Genomic DNA, 22632 nt, shown 5'->3' with positions numbered 1-22632 from the left:
ATCCCAGTGCAGGATCCCCAGCTGTCAGTCTAGAGTCTACGAGCTTCCACAAGTTCAGGTCAACTGTCTCAGTGGGTTTCCCCTTTATTATCTTGACCTCCACGTCTTGCTCATATACCCCCCCTTTCTCTCTTTTATTGGCTTCTCAGTGGAAACTCTCTTAACCGATTACTAGTGTGACATGGACTTTCATGGGGCCTGAGAAGCAGAGGAAATTTATGGGAGGCCATTCTGGTCAGAACTTGCAGTCTATCAAGGCCTGGCAGCTTTCTCCAAACTCAGCCACATGAAGGACTCCTTTCCCAGTGAGGCTTCCTGCTCTCTACCTGCCCTTATTTGGAGGATGTCTCTAGGCCCAATGCCTGACTTATCTCAAAGATGACTCTTGACACAATTCTCTGCAAATGCTCTTCCTTTGATGCCTACATGATAATTAGGCTAATGCTCTAGCCATTTTGATAGGGTGGTGCTTCCACTAACTCAGCCATATGATAGGAACATAGTATTTAATGCAAATTAGAGTTTGTTCCCAAGCTTCCCACTCTTATACATTTCCAATACTCTAGATTAAAGTTGAGTTGTCTTATTAAAGTAATCTCCTGCAGGGTTATCACCATCCTATTCACAGCCATGTGAATCCTGTTCCTTCCTACTCTTGTAGACCAGTGGTCAGTGATCCCAGAGGAAGACGGAGAACCATGGGAAGTTGTAAGTTGAGCCATGGGATGCCACCCAAAGGTTCTAGCTGTAACAAAGCTATAGAGAAGGCCATGATGGTAGCTGTAGGTCCAGGGACACCTGATTTGGGTTTATGTAGCAGCCAAGATAATCTGGGGGTTTAAAGAACAAGTGTGAAAAGGAGTGTTTATGTAGCAACTAAAAGTTACAATTTGCATGGACCCACACAGAAAAGGTTATAGGTGGACAAGACTTGGGGAGAAAAGGAAAGATATAGTTTAGACACAAGGAGGTTGAGATTTCAGAAACAAAGCAGAGATGACCTCCTCTGAACCTCACTGGTCAATCTCCATTTTTTCCCAGTTAATGTTTCCGTGGCAACTGCACATCTTGCCTCCTATCATGTCTTGAACTGTTGCTCAATGTGATCCAGCCCTGATCCCTGTCCTCAAGATCTGAGGTTCATTTCTCGGCACCTAGCTTCCTCTTCACTTTTGGAAAGTTGTTCAAATCGCCCTTTCTCAGGGACTTTTTCAGGCTATTTAAAATGGCATCGTCTTTCCTGTCTCCCCTGTTTGTTCCCCTCTCCCACTGAAATTTGACTGTCAAATATTTGGCTTGTAGGCTTCCCACTTTTCATTATCATTCTCCATCTCTCTCCAGCAGAAGGTCTGTTCCAAGGGAGCAGTACACATGTTGTCTTTTCTCTTCATTGATTGTCTCATTCGAGTACACCCTGTGGGTTGTCAGTGCGTGTCTGCTGCAGGGGTGAGCAGATGCTGCCTACACTGTTTGTATCATCTGTGAACCTTTGTAACATGTAAAACTGTTAATTCTATCCATTAAGCCATGGTGGAGGAGACTCACCTAAGCTTACACTAGGCATAGCTACAGAACCTCCTTGGGTTCAGGCCAAACCTGCTGAAGGAGGAGCATCCAGTGGGGATGTGTTTAATTTCTCTGTATCCCTTTGATTCCTGTGAACTTCATCTGCCTGCTGATATTGAAGCCATGTGCCTCCAGGAGAGAACTGAGACCTTCTCCAGATGTGCCTGTCAGTGTTGGCAGCCATCAGATTTTTATCCATTTTGAACATACTTTTCTTGATTAATACAAGAAGCCCTATGTAGAGATTCTTAAAATTTACCTAACGGCTGCCTAGTCAGGTCAGACAAGATCATGATCAGAATATGTTCACTTCAGATGGAAGGATGATGTCATCTTCTGCCCTGTTTGCCTCTGTTATTTAAGGTTCAAAGCTTTTGGATTTAAACTCTCAACTTTTCTGATCATATATGGAATAAGATTGCTGTCATAAATACACTAAGTGTCCCAGGAAATCCTCTATGTGTGAGAGAAATAAGCCTTTTGTGAATAATTTGTGTGGACCAGGAATGGTAGCTCAGCAGACCAGTGCTCCTCTGGCATGCAAACTGCTCTGGGCTGGCACCTCGAAACTACCAAAAGAAAGTGTGAGGTCGGTCTCCAATAAAGGATCTGCTTGCAGGGCATGTGCTCTTGCTCTCATCTGAAGTAGCCTTGCTCTCAGATGGCTTTCTTTGTGGACTGCCTGACTTTCCTGATCAAGTCTCTGGAAAGCTGATTGGTGGACTACAGAAAGACACAAAGCTCTTCACTTGGGCACCTGCAAAATCAGCTTTATTTGCAAAGGCATTTGTTTCAGATGCAACATAGTCTTGGTGAGGCCATACAAGATTGGAGTAGGTCCTAACACTGAGGAGATGTGTGATGCTAAGGAGGAAAACATAGGCTTCTGCTATGTGTTGAAGGAGGCAAAAGCTGAGCTGCTAGACCAGCCATGCACTGTGAAGGACAGGAGACAATAGAAGGTAAGAGACAGAGAGACTGGGTGCTTTCTGAGTTAGTCAGCTGTTACTTTAAGAAATCCCCAAGATAATAGGCTCTAAAGAAAGGAGGGCTTGTTTCATGCCATCATCTTGGAGGTTTTAGTCAACAGAGAGTTGTCCCCTCCCCATTGCCTTTGGCCTTGTGTGGAACAGCATATTTCATGTGATAGAAAATGTATGGTAACAAAGAGAGAGACAGGAATATCCTGTTCAAATGCATTCCTTTGGTGGCCCACCAATCTCTCATTAGGTTTTACCTAATAAAGATGCCACCATCTCCCAAACAGTGCAAACTGAGGATTGGGACCTCTATACATGGGCCTGTGAAGACACAAACTGAAGAAACAAGCTCCAGCCCACCACAGTTCATCCTTCTCTGCCTCAGCAGTAGCCCTGGATGCTGGCATGGGTTTTCAGATGTCTGTCGTCAGTGCTGTGAGAGAGCAAGTTTCTGCTGGGTTAAGGCAACCATTATACAGTGACCAGAGGGTTCCAGGAACTGGTCGTTGTCTCTAATCCCCAGGAGTCCTCCTACCAGCTGTCCCAAATGGAAATGCTCTACCAGCTGGAGAAATGGAGCTGGAACTGAATGTTAGAATTCCAGGAAGGGAGGGGCTAATGATTGATGGAGGAGAGAGGGACACGGGTGTGTGCCACAGATGTGTGCCAGGAGAAAAGAAAGGGAAGTTTTCCTTTGAAGCTAGAAAATAAGTCTAAAATTTTAGACGTCAGGTAGGAATGACCCTTATAAAATGTTATTTTCAGATCATTCAACAGCCCAAGAAGAAAATGGGAACTGTTAAGATTGTTCTTGAACTAAAATTGCAGATATTTTATTTCCATATGCTTGTGGAGAATCATCCTTCAATCACAAAGAACTTGGTAGAGATTTCGGTAATAGATTTTTTCATAGCTTTATTACACACTAAAAGTGAAATTAATCCAAACTCGATGATGAAGACAGGATGCCCAAGACCAAACCAAGTGTCCTTGGAGGGTGAAGTAGATTCTGATCATTTGTTAGGTTCGGTACTAAATTATTTGCAAATGCTGAACACAACCCTGAGAATTTCACAGCTCCGTGTGTGCAAATTAGTATAACTTGGGACGATAGAGGACTGAATGTACTGTAGCTAGAGGTCGTTTAAATGTTGATTCCCTCCCCTCCCCATTAATGTGCAACCTGGAGGACTGTGAGGCCCCTCGCCTTTCCTAGGACCCTCTCTGTCAAAAGAAGAAAAAGATCCCCCTGCCTCCCAGCCCTATCTACATTCCACCTCTGTCTCTGACAGAGATGTCGAGAGGATAAAGTGATCACATGGGCAAAGTTCTGGGAGCTTCTCAGGAGCAATCTAATTTGCCTACTTAGAAGGTTTACTGAGAGGATAAAGGGAACTCAGATTCCTGTGAAGTGTGGTGAAGCTCTCTGAAGAGAGGCAGGGAAGAGCTCGCTGACTCCCATCCAGGAATTGTCATGCAGGTTAGTGAAATGCAAGCCTGTTCAACCTCACTGCAAAGCCCCTACAACAGGCATTCCCTGTGAGCTGTTCAGCTGTCTTGTGATTATCCCCAATAAGTTAATCCTCTCCCTTATGGCATCACTGAACTCTGGTTGGAGATAGAGGCAGCACTGACGGCCTCAGCCACGGTCTTCACAGAAATTTTTACCAAAACACTGCTTATGAGAAACGTCTGAAAGTAGATGAAACAAAAGCAAATACTAGGTGTGTTCTCAAAATTGTCACCCATATGCTGGGGACATGGCTGTACAGCCAATATGCTTGCTGTAGAAGCAAATGGATTAGAGTTTCAGGTTAGATCCCTAAAACCCATGTAAATTCCAGCTTCAGAAAATGGAGATGGAGAAGGAATCCCTAGCACAGTTTGGCTGTAGGGCTACCTATACCAGCAAGCTCTGGGTTTTGGAAGTTATGCCTTAAAAGAACAAGGTTGAAGAGTAATTGAGGAATGTTCCTAGCATCAGTTGCAGGCCTACACACATATAAGCAAACACAAGAAAAGAACTAAAGACTGCCACCTGTGTGCACTGCTGTGGCTCTCCCAGTGCTGCCGATGTCACCATTGCACTGGCCACCTGTCAGTTCTCCAGCAGCCCTTCCTCTGTGCTCTGGGTCACACCCCAGTTCAGCTTTTGCCTGAGCCTACATCAGAGGCAGAGTGACTATATCTCATTTGTGCACATAGACACCAACACCTGTTAGCAGCAACCACGAGACAGACCAATAACATTCTAAAAGTGAATAGGTGACACCTATGTACCTCTGGAAGTAGGCTGAGAACACATGGGTGCATGGGGTATTAAAGCCATACTGTCAGGCCTGCATGATAGCTCATCTGTAAAACACTTAGCTTGTAAGCCTGGGGACCTAAGTTTGACTCCCAGAAAGTATCTCTAAAAGCCAGGCATGATGAGATTTATACCTGTACACCCAGAGCAGAATAGGAAGAGATAGGAAAGTCACTGGGACTGACTCTTTTGTCTTCATAACCACTGATCATGTTCCAATGCTAGGGAAGATGTCTCAAAAGCAAAAAAAGGTAACAACACAAAAAAACAAAGAGACAAGATGGACATCTGAGAACAGCAGCCCAATTTGCTCTCTGCGTCACACCAATGTGCAACAAGACACACACACACACACACACACACACACACACACACACACACACACACACACACAGAGGCATGCACGCACCCACACACGTGTGCAGAGCAAAACCTCAAAGTCTCACATCTATCAACAATGCCCAAGAACATATTGAGTACACTAATGATGGGTATGGCACTTTCACCCCATAAAGGGAGGGGAACTGCAATGATAATGGTCCCCTTACACTATCATGGAGACAAATACTGCATATGTTAGCCTGCCAGGTAAAGAATCCTAGATTGTCCCCAGAATTTCATCTTAACATTATCTCCACTGTTCGATGTGACCAGCAGTATCACTGTAGGTGTGTGCACACCCTGGACAGGTCCTGGCTTCTATGGCTTAGTGCTTGGTCTTGGTGCTTGGCTCTTTGCCTCCAACCACCCTCTAGGCAGGTTTTATGATATCTCCCCCAAGTACCTGTACCGTATATCATAGTCAATATTGGTGATTTAGCTCAGAATAAATGGATCCATGAAACCAACTATCAAGGGAAACCAGAACTAATTGGTAAGGTGCAGCCAATAAAACCAATGTTGCTGGCGAACTTTGATTCACCCACTGAGCATTGTGGCAAGCTACAAACACATCTGTCTCTATTCCTGATGCAGAACACTCACTAGAAAGTGGTTGAGGGGCATAGAGATCAAAGCAAATACTTGGTCTTCAGAAAGATTCATACTGCCCCGTACACCAGCCGAGTGAGTGTGGCAAAGCCTCCTTATTGCACATGTTTTCATTATCCTAAATGTCAGTTGAATACATTTGCATTTGACTTTAGATAGTTGCTGTGATAAGTAATCAATGCATGGTATAGAAAACATCTAATGCCACACCCAACAGTTGATTGTCTGAACTTTCTGTTGTTAAGTGATTGAAACCCTTTAGAAATAAGACTGTGGTTTGTCTACTTTCCAGTCTGCCCAGTTCTACACTCATTCTTTGCCTAGGAAGGTTCAGAATCTAATATTAAGCAGCAAGACAGAAAATATTCCCATCAAGGAAGCAAACAAGCCAGGCTAGGCAGCCACTTCCAGGAGGTTTGAATGTTCTAAAGAGTACTCTGGATGCTCCGGGCAGGGTAGCCAGGGTCACCTGTCTATACCTATTGAAAGAAAGAAAGAAAGAAAGAAAGAGAGAGAGAGAGAGAGAGAGAGAGAGAGAGAGAGAGAGAGAGAAAGAAAGAAAGAAAGAAAGAAAGAAAGAAAGAAAGAAAGAAAGAAAAGCTCTGTTTCTCTGGAGCTCTGAGATCTCAAGTGGGGTCAGGTGTTCCCCCCCCACCCAAACTTTACTTTTCTGGAAGTTACTAGTGCTTCTGACCTGCCATCTGGAGTCCTGTTTGTCAATAACTCTACAAGATGAGTGTGGAATAAACCACCAGGGTTGGTGGCTGAGAAGTTGAGGCAGATAAAGGCCTTTTTCTTTGGTGTATGACACCCCCAAAGTCAGATGGCTGCCTTTGGGCATCCATTCCCTGCCCAAATCATTTGCTGACCAGCAGTCTTTGGCTTCCTTCCTTTGGGTATATATATAAAGGCTTGGGGATGTGGGCTGAGCTCAGCAGGCTGGGGCTGCACATGCACCGTATAACTATAAGCTGTTGGGGGGGGGGTGGTAAGATACATGTGCTGCTTGTGTTAAGAACATCACCCTGTACCCCAGTGGAGGAAAAGGGGTTCAAGCAAATCATGCGAGTGGGCACTCAGCTAAGAAGGCCCAAAAACACCTGGCCACCATGAAGCCAAGGGAAATCAAACAGTGAGACTTGGGATAGAGAGGACATGAGAGAGGGAAAGGCCAAGAAGTGGCTGTTTCCACACTGTGTGTTGGATAGTTCCAGTGAAGTGTCCATGTGCTAAGCCCCAGTGGTCTTCAACATCAGCAAGTGGCAGGAGGTCACCAGTAGCCCAAAGGGTTGCTTTTAATGTGAACACAGCTATGACAATGCAAGACATAATTTTCCTCCGTTGGTTTTTTCTTCACAAACTTTGAATATTATTCTCCATCATAAAGGAAACCATAATTCCATATGATCTCGATGTTTTTTTTTAATCCATTTAGGTTTCTGGTCTTTTTATTAAAATGTTTCATTTGAAGATAATGTTCAATGGAGCCAAGTTTTAAATAGGAGATTAAGTCCCTTCATAGCACAATGTTGATGCAAATTCATTTGACTCTTGATTGAGACGTCCTAGTGGAGCTGGGGAGTTGTGGTCCACAAGGTTGGATTAATGTAAATCGATTTGTCCAGGGTTATTTGTTTAGATAATAGAGGTAATAGAAAGAGGGCCAGGGTCTAGGAGCAGAAGCTGGGAGACGGCCCACCCTGTCATCATGTTCAAAGCAAGTTCACTTCAGGGCAGACTCCATTTAGACAAGGAAAATTCAATTAGGATCATCCTGTGGACTAAAGATTCCCAGCGGAGCCCCTGAGAGAAAAATGGAAGCCTCATTGTTTTAACAAATACATGCTAACGAATGATATTTTTGGCCCTGTCTGAGATCTCTCTCTCTCTCTCTCTCTCTCTCTCTCTCTCTCTCTCTCTCTCTCTCTCTCTCTCTCTTTCTCTCTCTCTCTCCCTACATCCCTCCCTCTCTCTTTCTCTCTGTGTGTGTGTGAGAGAGAGAGGTATGTGGTTAGCAGCGCTCATATTTATGCATATGTGTGTGCATATGTATGCACATGTATGTATATGTGTCCCCGTGTATGTACATATGTATATATGTGTCTGCATTTCAGCATTAGTTACAAATCACAAAAATCAGTATTAGTTACACTTTTGCATTTATTGCTTTTGCATTTTATTTTTGCAAGCATGAACTCCTTCTTGGAAGAAAGAGGGTGTATTTTCCTGTGGTCCCCTTTCTAGCTTCTTTAGCAAATCAATCACTGAAACATAGATGTGGTTCTAATCACACCATCCCAAGCCTCATGGTGCACTTAGAGGCCATCATGGGGGAGCCTACGCAAGTAATCATCTTGATTTTTAATTTGGTAACTGATAATGATGTATGTATGTGCGCAGGTGTGCGTGCGCTCACGCACGCACGTGCGCACGCACACACACACACCCATACACCCACACACACCCAATACATTTACAAGGAACAGAATCCAGGAAGGGATAAGGAACAGTCAGCAGAGACTCTTTCTCCAACTGCTGGGAGCCTTGCTCAACTCCATGATTATCAAACCCTTGAGGATGACAGTGACAATATTTAATTTCCAATTTCCACAACCTCAAAGTGGTTTTTTGAGCAATTTTAGCAATAAGATAAGGGTTAAATCTGGAATATTCCCAGAGGCTCAGATCTCTTTGCTTGCTCCTCATTTAGTGAAACAAGTTTGAAAAGTATGGACCATCTAGGAGGTGTGGCCTGCCTGGCAGTTGCAGGATGGGAGGGACAGGCTTTGAATGCTGGTTCTGCCTCCAATATTTTGCAGGGTTTCTGATCAGCCATCATATGAACACAGTCTTCTGCTACCCTATCATCTCCACTATGCTAAAATGAAACCTCTGGAGCTCTGGAGTTATGAGCTTAAATACACACTACTTCTCTTCAATTGTTCCTGTTAGGTATGTCACCACAGCAACAAGAAAAAATAAAAAGAAAAAAATGGGTAAGAACTGATTTAAGCCAAGAGAGTTCAGATCATAAAAGCAACACAGAGGGATAAGGACCCATTCTTCATTCTCGGGAATTCTGGGAAGATTCCTTGAAACAGGCTACCATAAGCATTTTTAAAATGCCATTCAAATTCAATAGAGGTCAATTTCATGAAACATAGCTGCAGGAACAAACACCAAAGGATGAAAAATGTGGGAACTGGGAGATGCAGGGTCCTTTCTGTGAAGCATCATACAGTGATGCTGGGGTGTAGTAGTAAGACAGTCAGGATCAGATGTCTTGGGTTTAAACAAAAAGAAAGATCACAACACCTGCATAGTTTCTCGGGCTGTTAGACACTCTACATACCACAGATGTATGGATTCAGTTGTGGGCAATGGAAGGACAAAGTCCAGGTGTGGCAGGTATGAAGATGTGCAAACATGTTTCTTGCCTGCCTTCCTCTCTCTGATGCAATGGGGTTCCTTAGCTTCTAGAACTGATGAGGATTATCCTTCTATATATATGTTTCTCTTATTGGTTGATGAGTAAAACTCTGTGGCCAATTGAGGCAGGGAGATAGGCAGGACTAGGAGAAGAAGAGAATTCTGGGAAAGGTAGGCAGAGAAAACCCACCAGAATTAATCACCATATAGGCCGCTAAAGGAGTAACTGGTCCAAACATTCTCTGGCAAGCCAAGACCATGTGGAAATACATAGATTAGTAGTTATGGGTTAATAATTAAGATAGGGCTAGCAAATAAGAAGCCCAAGCCACTGGCCAACAGTTTTATAATTAATATAACATCTGGGTGTTTATTTGGGGCTCAAGGGCTATGGGACCAGTCTGGACAAAGAACCTCTCACAACACAGTACCCGCACCATCTTTACCCAAGGTTCTCTCTGTGTCTATCTGTGTCCAAATCCACAAAACAACAACAAAAGTTCAAGGACAGCATTCCTACTGGCTTGGGGTCCAGCTTAACTGCTTCATTGAATTGTAACACGTTCACCAACCACATTTAGAGCCACCAGGACACTGGAATTTCAGCATGTACATTTATTGATGCTGTGGATTCTTTATGATTTTTATTCTGAAGGTGAGTCTGAGTCTGTTACTAAGTATAAATATGTTTCCAAGGACAATTTCCCTGTTGATTCTTTTGGGAGTGAGGGTGAGAAGGAGCAAAAGGGTATTTTGATGGACATGGGGCTTTTCACATGACACAATATTATGGTCCTTTATCTGTATGGATGGATCATTTCACTGTCTCTTGGTCTCCTTTGTCTCTGGTGTGTAGTTAGATGTAAACTCATCATGTGACACCTATTTGTGGATTGTTTATCTGAGGCCAGGGTCCAGATTTCTATCTATCTTGTCTCCTGCAGTGTGACCTTTATGTGTCTAGTGTGCCCTCCTAGATCACACAATCCTGATCTTCTCAGACTAACATCATCAGTCCACTCTTTAACTAACACTTATCTGTTCTCTCTCCATCTGGAAGCCTCACCGTACACCAATGCTACTCTGATCTCTTAGGCTCCTTCATTTTCCTGCTTGATTTTTCTTTCACTTCTTCATATTAGGTGATGTCACTAATGTTATTCTGAACTTCCTTGATTTTTCTTGGTACCTCAAGCATACTGTAATTTTGAGCACCGCAGTGTGTATAATATTTTCCTTCTCCAGAATTTTAATTCCTTGTTAACATTTTCAGTTGATCATTCATTCTTAAAGAAAAAGAGTTTCTTTGTTTTAAAAACATAACCAATATGTGTAGGATGGAAGGTTTATGGATGAGGAACGAGTGCTACCCATCTGTGGGTATAAGGCTGAGTTTTTAGATTGAGCGAGAAATTGTGCTAGTTTAGTGAAGTTATGGCAGTAGATTCTCCTCTGAGATCCATGACCTTGTCACCCCAGGGAGATGGCTAGGTTTCTAGTACCAGATTTCTGGTGCCAGGCTTGAAATCCCTCCAGTTAAGTGGGCTGTAAGCCCACTTGGAGAGCTATTGGTTAGCCCTGAGATATAAGTGCTACTATTGCATCATTGAGGATATCTGGCATTGCTGGCTACTTTTGTGGATCATAGGTGTCAGGGATAGGTAGGGCCATTGTGTGTTTTTCACCTAGCACCTTGCATCTCATCTTCTGGCACTATGAAGCATAATCCCCAGGGGTGAGTAGGTTTTTAGGTCTGGTACAACTCAAAACTTCCATTCTCCTGTGGGGACTCCAAAGGAAGGGAATTATCTTTTCAGAGACCATTATGGAAAGGCAACAACTATTCAAAATGCTGACAGCAACTGATTGTGTGATACACAAGCCTAGCTGAAAAATCTATATATATAAAAAAGTCACCTACACCTAAGGCTCATCGAGTTCATGGAAGATGAGGCTGGGAAGACTTTAAAAGCCAAAGGACCAGGACCTCTCCTGCAAGATTGTATCTTGTAGGTATGACCGGGAATCTACATTCATTAAATCCCCACAATATGGCTACTTTTAAAAAGACCTAAAAAATGGTAACAGCCAGTTGCCATGCCAACATGAATGGGAAAATCTTCATGGATAACTTCCCTATTCACCTATTTAGTTTATCTATTTCTATATAGTCTTACCAAAGCACTGGAGTCTTAGTACTTCTAACACTTTCATTCTTTTTGCTCCTGGGGTTGGAAGGAGACAATTTTCTGAGCTACTTGTTCCCCTACCCTGGAAGACTTCACCTCATTAACAATTGCAGTCTATCAAAACTAGTTTTCTTCCCAACTCATTGCTTAGGTCTGGACTGGAAAGTTAGTTTCTCAAAGGTGACCTGAAATTCCTCAAAGATCATGAGAGGTTTAGTGATGTATTCATTCTAACAGCATTTGTGGCTAATACAGAAACTTATAGTCTGCCCAGTTCAAAAGCTTCCTCCAATGTCAATCCCATTTTTTTTATGAAGACAGAATACATTTAACAAAGCCAATGGTGAGATTTGCTATAATCTTTCCTTGCCCTGCTTTCTGTCCACAGAAAGCTGTTTAAAGTCCTTTTACATTCCTAGACAAAAATGGACCAATTAAGAAAAGCCATGGAGAGTGACACTTGGAGGCTTAATATGGCTGAGTAGGTCTTTGTGAGGAGAATCAAGACACAGACCCAAGGCTGTGGTTTCCCTGGGACAAAGAATCTATATAGAAGGATGATGCCTACAAAATACCCACAATGAGTTAAGATGTGCGCTGAGGCAGAGTGTGCTTTTTAACCCCTGAGATACAAAGTACAGATGCTGTGTGATGTGGGTAAGCTGTGTGATGTGCCATTTCAAGGCACAGACTTTTGTTAATTCAGTGGAAACGTTCCAAAATGTGCCCATTCTTTCAGACAAAAGAAACAGCAGCACAGCACACAACATGCTTAAAAGGAAAAGATAATTTCTGTGAGAGCCTAACTTGATATTTCAGAGCTTCAGACATCATTTATGTACAAGTTTGTGAATTCATCTGTTGGGATCATTTAAAAAACACCAACAAATCCTTGGGACAGAGTAGAGAATATAGGGTAAGGGGTGGTTCTCAAGACTCAGCCAGAATGCACACTTTGCTTTTGCCTTTAGTCTAGCCAGTAGCTCATTAATAAGACAAAGTACCTTGGATTCAGATGTGAAAGATACTGCCAAGCCATTCAGCTTAAACCCTCTAAAAGGATGGACTGTCCCAATCCCCAGTGTGTATATAGCAAGACTGCCACTTCTTTGCCTCAAAATGACTGTAAGAATGACCAGTCTTCTAAAAACATTGCTTCAGGATCAGAAAGATGGTTCTAACGATCAAGGGAATTTGCTGTCTTGCAGATGTACTTGCCAGCACTCACATCTGGCACCCTCTTCTGACTACAGACACCTGAAAGGACATGAAGAACAGAAATTCACACAGACACAAGCTAAGCATGTTCATAAATTTAAAAAGTAGTAAACAAATCTTTTAAAAGGTACCTTTCTTCTAGTTCCATCCATTTTCCTGCGAAATTCAAGATTCCATTGCTTTTTTTCTGCTGAGTAGTACTCCATTGTATAAATGTATCACATTTTCTCTATCCATTCTTCAGTTGAGGGGCATCTAGGTTGCTTCCAGGTTCTGGCTATTACAAACAATGCTGCTATGAACATGGTTGAACATATGTCCTTGTTGTATGAATGTGCATTATTTGGGTATATACCCAAGAGAGGAATTGCTGGATCTTGAGGTAGACTGATTCCCATTTTCTGAGCAACTGCCATACTGATTTCCAGAGTGGTCTTACAAGTTTGCACTCCCACCAGCAATGGAGGAGTGTTCCTTTTTCTCCACATCCTCTCCAGCATAGATTGTCATTGGTATTTTAGCCATTCTGACAGGTGTGAGGTGGTATCTCAGAGTTGTTTTGAGTTGCATTTCTCTGATGGCCAAGGATTTTGAGCACTTTGTTAAGTGTCTTTCAGCCATTTCAGATTCCTCTGTTGAGAATTCCCTATTTAGTTCTGCTCCCCACTTTTTAATTTCATTGTTTAGTGTTTTGGTGGCTAGCTTCTTGAGTTCATTGTATATTTTGGAGATCAGCCCTCTGTCAGATGTGGGGTTGGTGAAGATCTTTTCCCATTGTGTGGGCTGTCATTTTGTCTTACTAACTGTGTCCTTTGCCTTACAGAAGCTTCTCAGTTTCAGGAGGTCCCATTTATCAACTGAAGATCTCAATGTCTGTGCTACTGGTGTAATGTTCAGGAAGCAGTCTCCTGTGCCAATTCCTTTAAAGGTATCTTCCACTTTCTCTTCTAGAAGATTCAGTGTGGCTGGATTTATGGTGAGATATTTGATCCATTTACACTTAAGTTTTGTGCATGGTGACAGATATGGATCTATCTGCAATCTTCTGCATGTCCGAAGAAACCATCCTGAGTGAAGTAACCCAGTCACAAAAAGACAAACATGGTATGTACTCACTCATATATGAATTTTAGACATAGAGCAAAAGATTACCAGCTTATAATCCTCTTCACCAAAGTAACTAGAAAACATGAAAGACTCTAAGGGATAAATGCATGGAACCCAGGAATGGGTTCCTGAGCTAATTGGGAGCATGAGGGTAGGGGAGAGGGAGCTGTCAGAATGAGAGCAGGAGGAGAGGAGAGGAAGAAATGGAGAAGCAGAAATATTGAGTTGGGAAAAGAATAGAGGAGAGCAGGATAAGAGATACCATATTAGAGGGAGCCATTATAGGTCCTAGGAGAGATCTGGCACTAGGGAGATTTCCAGAGACCTACAAGGATGACATGAACTGACAATCCAGGCAATGGTGGAGAGGATAACCTAAATGTCCTTCCCCTAAAATGAGATTGATGATTACTTTTTATGCCATCCTAGAGCCCTCATCCAGTGGCTGATGGAAGCAGAGGCAGACATCCACAGATATACACTGAACTGAACTCTGGAACTTAGTTGCAGAGAGGGAGGAATGAAGATCGAAGAGATCCGTACCAGGCTGGTGAAACCCATAGAAACAGTTGGTCTGAACAAGGGGGAGCATATCGACCCCAGATGCTGTCTGGGAGGCCAGTACAAGACTGATCCAGATCCCTGAACATGGATGTCAATGGGAGGCCTCTGCACTCCAGGGGCCCCCTGGTAGTGGATTAGTATTTTTCCCTGGTGTAAGAAGGGACTTTGAGAGCCCATGCCACGTGAAGGGATACACTCTGGCCCTGGACACATGGTTAAGGGCTCAGGCCCAACACAGGATGATGTGGTGGACTTTGAGGAGCCTCCGTTGAGGGCTCTACCCTGCCTGTGGAGTGGAAGGTAGATGGGGGGGTAAGGCCGGGGGTGGGGGAGGAGGAGTGGGGGTGAGGGGAGGAAGAGGGAGAAGGGATTGACATGTGAAACAAGCTTGTTTCTAATTTGAACTAATAAAAAAATATTTTAAAAAGGTACCTTTCAACTAAAATGATGCCAATAGTCACACTTTGAAACTGTTTTCATTTCTTTCCCCGAAATCACTGAATTGAGATATAGCTTCTACTGCAAGTTGCACTTTATCTAGTACATACAATTTGATGCATTAGTTGGAAAGTCTACATCTGTGGAATTCTTAGTGACATTCTTTATGTGAGGTCACTAATCCCACTATAGTGACCTAAGTACTTCCTAAATGCTCAAGCACCTGCTGTCATCACCTGGAGCATTGGGGTCAATTGTATGACTTTCTTGGTAGAAATGTCTGCAGAGCATGCTAGTTTCTTTGTTTAAACTCCTTGTTGGTGGCTTAGAAAGGAAAAAAAAATAACCAAAGCGTGGGAACTTCCCACAATACTGAACAAATATCTATATGTGATCACGGGATAACTCAGCTCCATTCTGCACAGAGGAAAGCACGCTCAAGAGGAGGGAGGACTGCTATAGTAGTTGACAGGAGGAGCCCCCAGAGGATGTTGGGGATGAGACAGCTATCCAACTGTGAGAAGATGTCTGCAAATAAATAAGATCAAGCTTTGGAATAGCACTGGTGATCCTGGTCCCTGTAGTGGGAGAGGTGTGAGGGGTTGATTTCTCCCAGGGAACCAGAATAATGACCTGTCATGAGTCTCTAGGGTGGCACCATGGAGGGACTCTAACATTCACAGCTAACTGATCTCTCTGCATCAGCATCATCAGGATGCAGGGAGGAGGTTGAGAGAGCCTTAAAGAGACCAGAACACATGGCCGAATGATGCAAAGTGCCATGCCCCACAGAAGCGTATGCCTTTGTGCTACGTACATGCCATCAATTCCTTAAAATCATCATGAAACATTTATAGTTTTTGTGGTATCTTTCCACAATCCCACTACACTTGGTAGAAAAATTCATAGAACCTGTACAATTTAAAAATAGTTATTTTACATACTAGAATTTCTTAGTTTGCTTTATGTTGGTGATAAACAGTTTTGTAGTTCCTTTGTTCTTAGTAACAGTTACATATTTTTTTATTAAGTGGAGGGAATTAATTCACTGGATTTGTTCTGATTTGTATGTACTCACTTCCAAAAAGCAATGATGATGTGTTTACTTCTCTAGTTACTACCTCATTCCCCCTAAATATCATACAAATTCTGTAGGGGTCTCAGATGTGCCTGACCCACAGGGCCCATGGTTTTCTGACATCAAACTGATGTTTCTAAACCCACAGTGCGATATTCTGGCACTTAATTTCAAAATGCAGCCTAAATCACAGGAGCCATAATATGTCAAATGATCCCACCCTTGCAGGGGGAAAACAGTAAGTAATGAAAAAGCTATGATTGCTTTTCTGTCCTCCAAATGACAGTTATCACCTCAATGACCTGCTCCGGGCGGACCAGTCTAGACCCGACACACTAAGGGATAACGTCATCTAACAGGGTAGTTACAAAAATCAATACAAAACCCATTTCAGAGATACTCCGTGTAAGAATCCTGGCGTAATGCTCATTTATTGAATAGGCCTGGGGAAAAATACACAACACCTTCTCTGATATATATATGCCTTACCTCCCAAGCAAAGGAATTCTGTAGGTAAGCAATAATTGTATTTTTCAATCTATTACTTAGACTTGGCAGGGCTCAGGCTGGAATCTAATATATGGATGATGGCTATAACTCAATTATGGCGTTTCGGCAGAATCCTAGTGTATTCAAAGAGTTAAGGTATAGAACTGGACAGCTCCCCCTCTGGGCTTGTGGGAACAACTGTGTCCATGAATGCTTCTTTACAAGCTCAACTTCTTGTCCCATTGACTGTTCAGAGACCTGAGCATTTATATAATATATATATATAATATATATATATATATATATATATATGTTTATGTGGGGAATTTCCTTGACATCTCTGATGCACACTTTTCTTCCCGTGTTCGGGAAGTCACAGGAAGACAGCATGACAGCATTAGGGAGTCAATGCATTCTGTTTGAATAAACAGATGCATATTTACCATAACTGGGGATGGCTGGCTGGGATTGCCCACTGAAATCCTTAATGCTGAGAGATAAGCTGACTCCTGCATGCCAACAGCTGAGACCCATCCCTCAGTTCATGGTTTCTTCACTCAGTCTGAGCAGCAGTTTCGTTGAGCAAGGGCTAACGACAAGGCAGGGAGTGAGTGTTCCCTGTACAGCAACTTGAAAAGAAATACCTGGACAGCTGGTAAAAGGATCTGAGCTCAAATTAGGGCTGCTCCAGGGACAGGATAATGAAAGCAGTTAAATCAACGCATGCCCCACATGTCCAATCATCCTAACCTTCACACTTTATGGCCACCTCATGGCTCCATCACCTGGTTTCTCCAGTTCTTAATGAAGAGCCATCCTGGCATTCCTCAAATCATGGAATATTAACACAAGCATTGTGTGGTCAGAGTAATGCATTTTTCAGGTTGTTGATGCTAATTTCACAGGGTCAATTTGCATTGATGCTGCTGCTCTTAAAGCTGGTAAAGGAATTGGGTTTTAATTATTCTCTATTCCATTTAACTTTCAGATAAATATTTATGAAGAGACCTTAAAAAAACCTTACGATAGTTGACATTTACCTGTTCTTAAATATATAGCAACACTTAAGGGAAATGGGGACGTGAGTCTGAAAGAGAGAGAACAAGGAAGAGCCAGTTTCAGAGGGTGTGGAGGGAGGAAATGGAAGTGATTTAATTATATTATAATCTCAAAATAGTATTAAAAATAAACCAATATATTTACCATCCAAAATGTTTCCTGAATTCAAACGTATTTGGTTGGTAATCCAAATATTTCTGTACTTGCTTCCAGCAACCTCAGATTCAAATATATTCTGTCTAATTGGGCATAAATCCAGTCAACATAATTCAGACTTCCTAATCACACAATAGAATGACCTCATGACCACTGTGTGTACAACCATAGACTCATCAAAAGCCCAATTCTGATCCAGCTGAAAATATGAAAATCACATTGAAGCCCCACAGCACTGTCCTCATTCTCCAAACCCAGACTTTTGATAATATTACCTTCTTAGTATCTCTGGTTCAGAGACAGAGAACAGATTCCAGAGCCATGGACCTTCATTGAAACCGTAGCTTTGACATCATTTGTCTGATCTTGGAGAACTGGTGCCCTTTGCTTCTCCATTCTGCCTCCTATAAAACACTGTGGAATAGTCCTGAGCTCAGAGAAGCCCTGTTTGTGTTAGCACATACCATGGACCTAAGATTTCTGTCACCAGAAGCGGAGAAACTAAGTATGTCCCCAGAGGTATGTCCACCCCAACACTGTTGGCTGCATGCATCCCAGGAAAGCCCTGAATACAGTCCAACACAGAATCATAAATTTATTTAAAACATTGGATTGATTTTGAAATTATTTTTGTGACTATATCATATGTTTCTTGGTCCTGAGCTTTGTGGATGACAATGTGGTATTACAATGTCATGAGGCTAGACACACCTGCAAGTGTTTAGTTTATTTGAAACTTCCAGTTACCTAGAATTCAGACTGTGATTATCGCTTTTGGTTGTCAGGTGGGTGTGTAAACTTCAAGGTCTGTCCAGACAGATGAAGCGCAGGCATGTGGCCGTAAGGACTAGAAGCAATCACTGCCTTGATAACTGTGTTGTCTAACCTGCTTGCAGCCTCCATGTGGCACCAAATGTGAAGACTGTCTTGTGCTTGGGGCTACGTGAAGTGTTTTCTAGACACTTGTTTTTAGAATCCAGAATTCTCTTTAAAGACAGAAGTCAACAAAGCAGTTCAGATTACATTGAGAAGTTCTCCACATCAGATGGGATGAACCACCAAACCAAAGAACATTTCATGGCATGCTGCAAAGCCTCAGGTATGGTTAGGAATACATACAATGTGTAAAACTTCCATTAACTTCTTTGACATACAATCACTGTTGTTTAAAAACTAGCTTACACTTCCATGCACATGCTTACAGGCTGCTGTATGCTGTTCATTTTAAATTTTAAAACATTTGTGTGTGGATATGTGTGTGGTAGATATGTAGTTGCATGTCTGTGTGTGTGGCATGTGTGGAGGTGTACGAGCCTGTGTGAATGGATGCACATGAGGCCAGAGATCAACATCAGATGCTTCCCTCTACAGCACCCACCCTACCTTATTCTTTCAGGCATGGTCTTTCACCAAACTCAAGCTCATTGACTGGACTGGGAAGTTAGTCAGTTCAAAAGACCCTTTGTCTCTACTTCCCCAGGACTAGGATTACATATGCACACTACCACCCTTAACTTCTTATATGGGTTCTGGGATTCCAAAATTAGGACTGTTGTGATAATCTTAAAGACATCACTGTTTTACCTCACCTGCCTAAGCCACCTTCTGATTGGTTTAATAAAGAGCTAAATGGCCAATGGCTAGGCAGAAGAGGATAAGCAGGACTTCCTGGCAGAGATAGAAACTCTGGGAAAGAATCTGAGGCAGGGACAGGGATGTTGGGGTGATTTGCTAGCCAGACTTGGAAGAAGTCAGATGTAAGGTAGATTAATATAAATGGGTTAATTTAAGTTTTAAGAGCTAGTTTGGAACAAGTCTAAGCTAAGGCCAAGCTTTTCCTAAGTAATAAAAAATCTATAAGTCATTATTTGGGACCTGGCATGCCCATGCTTGTGTATCAGGCACTTCATAAGACATCTCACCAGAGCTGTTAATTATTATTTAAATCTAAATGAGAACTCTGGGTCTTGTACATGTTAACCAAGTCCTTCACACTGAGCTACATCCTCAACCAGAACAATGTTTAAGCTATCATAAACTTGTGTGACAATTCTCTTCTCTAACAGTATGATGGTTTTAAAATCAATATTATGTCATAAGTCAACTATGGCACCTTAATGATATGCATAACAGTAGGTCCCACTAAGTCCAACAGTCAAATCTCTGGTTTCCTGCCTTCAGACCTTTACATGCCAAGTACACGGAATAGCAGTGTTTGATCCCACAATGATGTCATGGAGAAAGACAGGTCTTCCAAATAGTCTGTGCTTCTAAGCACCTAACAATTCAAGAATGGAAGGCTTCAGGCAGGATGGTTAAAGGAGATAAATTCGTAGGCTCTAACTATTACAAAAAAATGTTTAGAAAGAAGCTACCTATGTGGGGTGGTATTTAAGTCCCTGGCAGTGACCTTAGGGATTAAGGAAGACATTCTTGGCCATGTCCCCCAAAACAATATAAGCCACCATGCACAGTTCTGAAGCCAGGTCTCACCTTTCCTCTTGGAAACGATTTTGTTTTTGTTGGGTCAATCTCAGTTTATATTCTGCTTGAACATATTGGATTTGAAACCAAAGAGTGGAGAGGTATTTCAAAGGCTCCTTCAGGAAGCCTAGACACTCCTTGATTCTCCGTGTGGTCCATGGAGAGAAGGATCTGAAATCACTTAAACCACTGGCCAGGTTCTCGACCTGAGTCTCCATGTCTGCATGTGACAGTGAGATCAAGGGCTGATGGGAAAGAAGAAATATAAGTACCCATTCTGCCTTTGTGCTTAGTGAGAGAATTGTGAGTGTGTGGGGGGAGGATGCAGATGTATAAATAGCAAGTGATTTTAATTATGAAGAAAGGCTACAACTTTAAATATTTCACTAGCCTGTGGTCCCAGGTGGTCAGCTAGAGAAAAGCATTGTCTCTTGTGATGGAAACTGCTCAGCTTGTGGTTAGCACTGCCCCTTGGAACAGGTGCATGCGTACCCAGCTCATTGTTGAAAAGTCTGCCTTCATGATGTTGGATGAACTCAAACCAGTAAGAACAGTTGCTAAGTATTATATTTTATACCTTGAATATTAATATCACATATCACCACAGATATTCATTGCATTTAGGCTCCCTCGGGCTCCAGCACACAGAGCAACATAGACTCCAGGAAAAGGATGAGGTAAGCTTCTCAGTGACTAGTCACATGGGTCAGTTTAATGTTGGGCCTAAAAAGGCTGGGACGCAAGGCCTAGTTGAACTCCCTGAGCTTGGCTAGAGTTTGGTGACCTGTCTTTGGCCTATCACTTCCGCATAGGAGTGACTCAGCAAAGCTGCCTCTGCCCAGCTACTGCTAATGTGGTGAAATATTATTGGTCCTTACACATCATCCCATCCTGAGGTCCCCACCCACTTCCTCAAACCTATATAAGTACCTGCCTTATGCAGTAAAGAGAGATCCTGCTTCAACAAGTCTCCAGACTCAGTGTGGTTCTTTCTGGTAATTAGGAGGGGGATTTGGCCCTTCCACAGCCCTACCTGCCAGAGGACCCAGCAGTTCTGTCAACTCCCCAGCCAGTCCTTACCCTCCACCCATTAGTCTGCTGCCCATTGTTTTGTCCAGTTGACCTCCCTCATCTAGTGTTACTAAACATTGAGTGAGTCTCTGGTTTCTGGGGTTCTGAAAGAATAACTAACACATGAGCAATGTCATGGACCTAGAAGGTGAGTATTGGACTACAGAGCTTGTATACAGGTCATGGTAAAGAGGAACTCATGAAGCTGTGTGTGTGGACAGAAAGGATCAAGTTCACAGACAGTCTGAAGCTACAGAGACCTTTACTATCCCTGCAGTATCTCCTTCCAGTTGATCTCTAGCCTTCATGGATAAGCCTTCCTCTCACTAGGAACAGGTGGAGACTCTTAGCAAGCGCCCTGCCAAATTGTCTCTGCTTGAGGTCAAGTGACATGGAACTGGGATTGAGATACCCTAGTGTGGACACACAGTCTCAAATACCAAGAAGCACAAGATTTCTATAGTGTCTAGACAGAGAACTCAGGGCAGAACAGCACACAAATGTATAGTTGTATATCTGCATGAACACTCATGTACATATACAGACACATTCAAATGCAGGTATGCATACAAATCACTTGTCTTAGTTACTTTTCTATATATCAATGACCAAGGAAATTTATAGAAGAGAGGATTTATTGGGATTATAATTTCAGAATTGAGTCCATGATCATCATGGTGGGGAGCATGCACAGAGATCATGCTGGAGCTGTAGCAAAGAGCTTACTTGTTGAGGCAACCACCACAAGACTGCAAGTGAGAGCTAACAGGGAATGGCATGATCTTTTGAAACATGCGAGCCAACCCTCAATGACACACCTCCTAATCCTTTCCAAACACTTCTACCAACTGTGGCCCAAACCTTCAGTGCATACACCTATGGACTCTTCAAGCCACCACATTCTCTCCCTGCCCCCCTCATAGGCTTGTAGCCATATCATAATGCAAAATGTATTCAGGCCAACCTCAAAAATCCCCAGAGCCCTTCTATCTCAACATTCTTACAAAGTCCAAAATCTCTTCTGAGACTCCAGACAACCACTTAATTGTAATCTCCTGTAATATCAAATAGAAAATTACATACTTCCAATCTACAACAGCACAGGATATTCATTACCATTCCAACAGAGAGGAAAGGGACTATAGATGAAATTGTAGACCAAAAGGAAGAATGAAATCCAGCCAGGCAAACTCCAAATGCTGCAGCTCTGTGCTTGATGTCACAGGGCTCATATGGCTCTGCCCTTACTGCTTTGCTGACTATAAAACAGAGTTTTTTGGATGGTTTTAATCTATATCTATATCTATATCTATATCTATATCTATATCTATATCTATATCTATATCTATATCTATATCTATATATCTTCCTGGCAGACATCTCAGGTTTCTGGCACTTCCAACATCCTGGGGTTCTCCAATATAATCCAGGCTTCATGTTCACAACTTTATGCAATGGCTTCAGCACATCTTTGGAGACACCCCTGCCATATGCTTGACCTCAGAA

The sequence above is a fragment of the Cricetulus griseus genome, chromosome 2 (genome assembly GCF_003668045.3).
Source record: "Cricetulus griseus strain 17A/GY chromosome 2, alternate assembly CriGri-PICRH-1.0, whole genome shotgun sequence".
Classification (NCBI taxonomy): Eukaryota; Metazoa; Chordata; class Mammalia; order Rodentia; family Cricetidae; genus Cricetulus; species Cricetulus griseus.
This window is presented reverse-complemented; position numbering follows the sequence as displayed.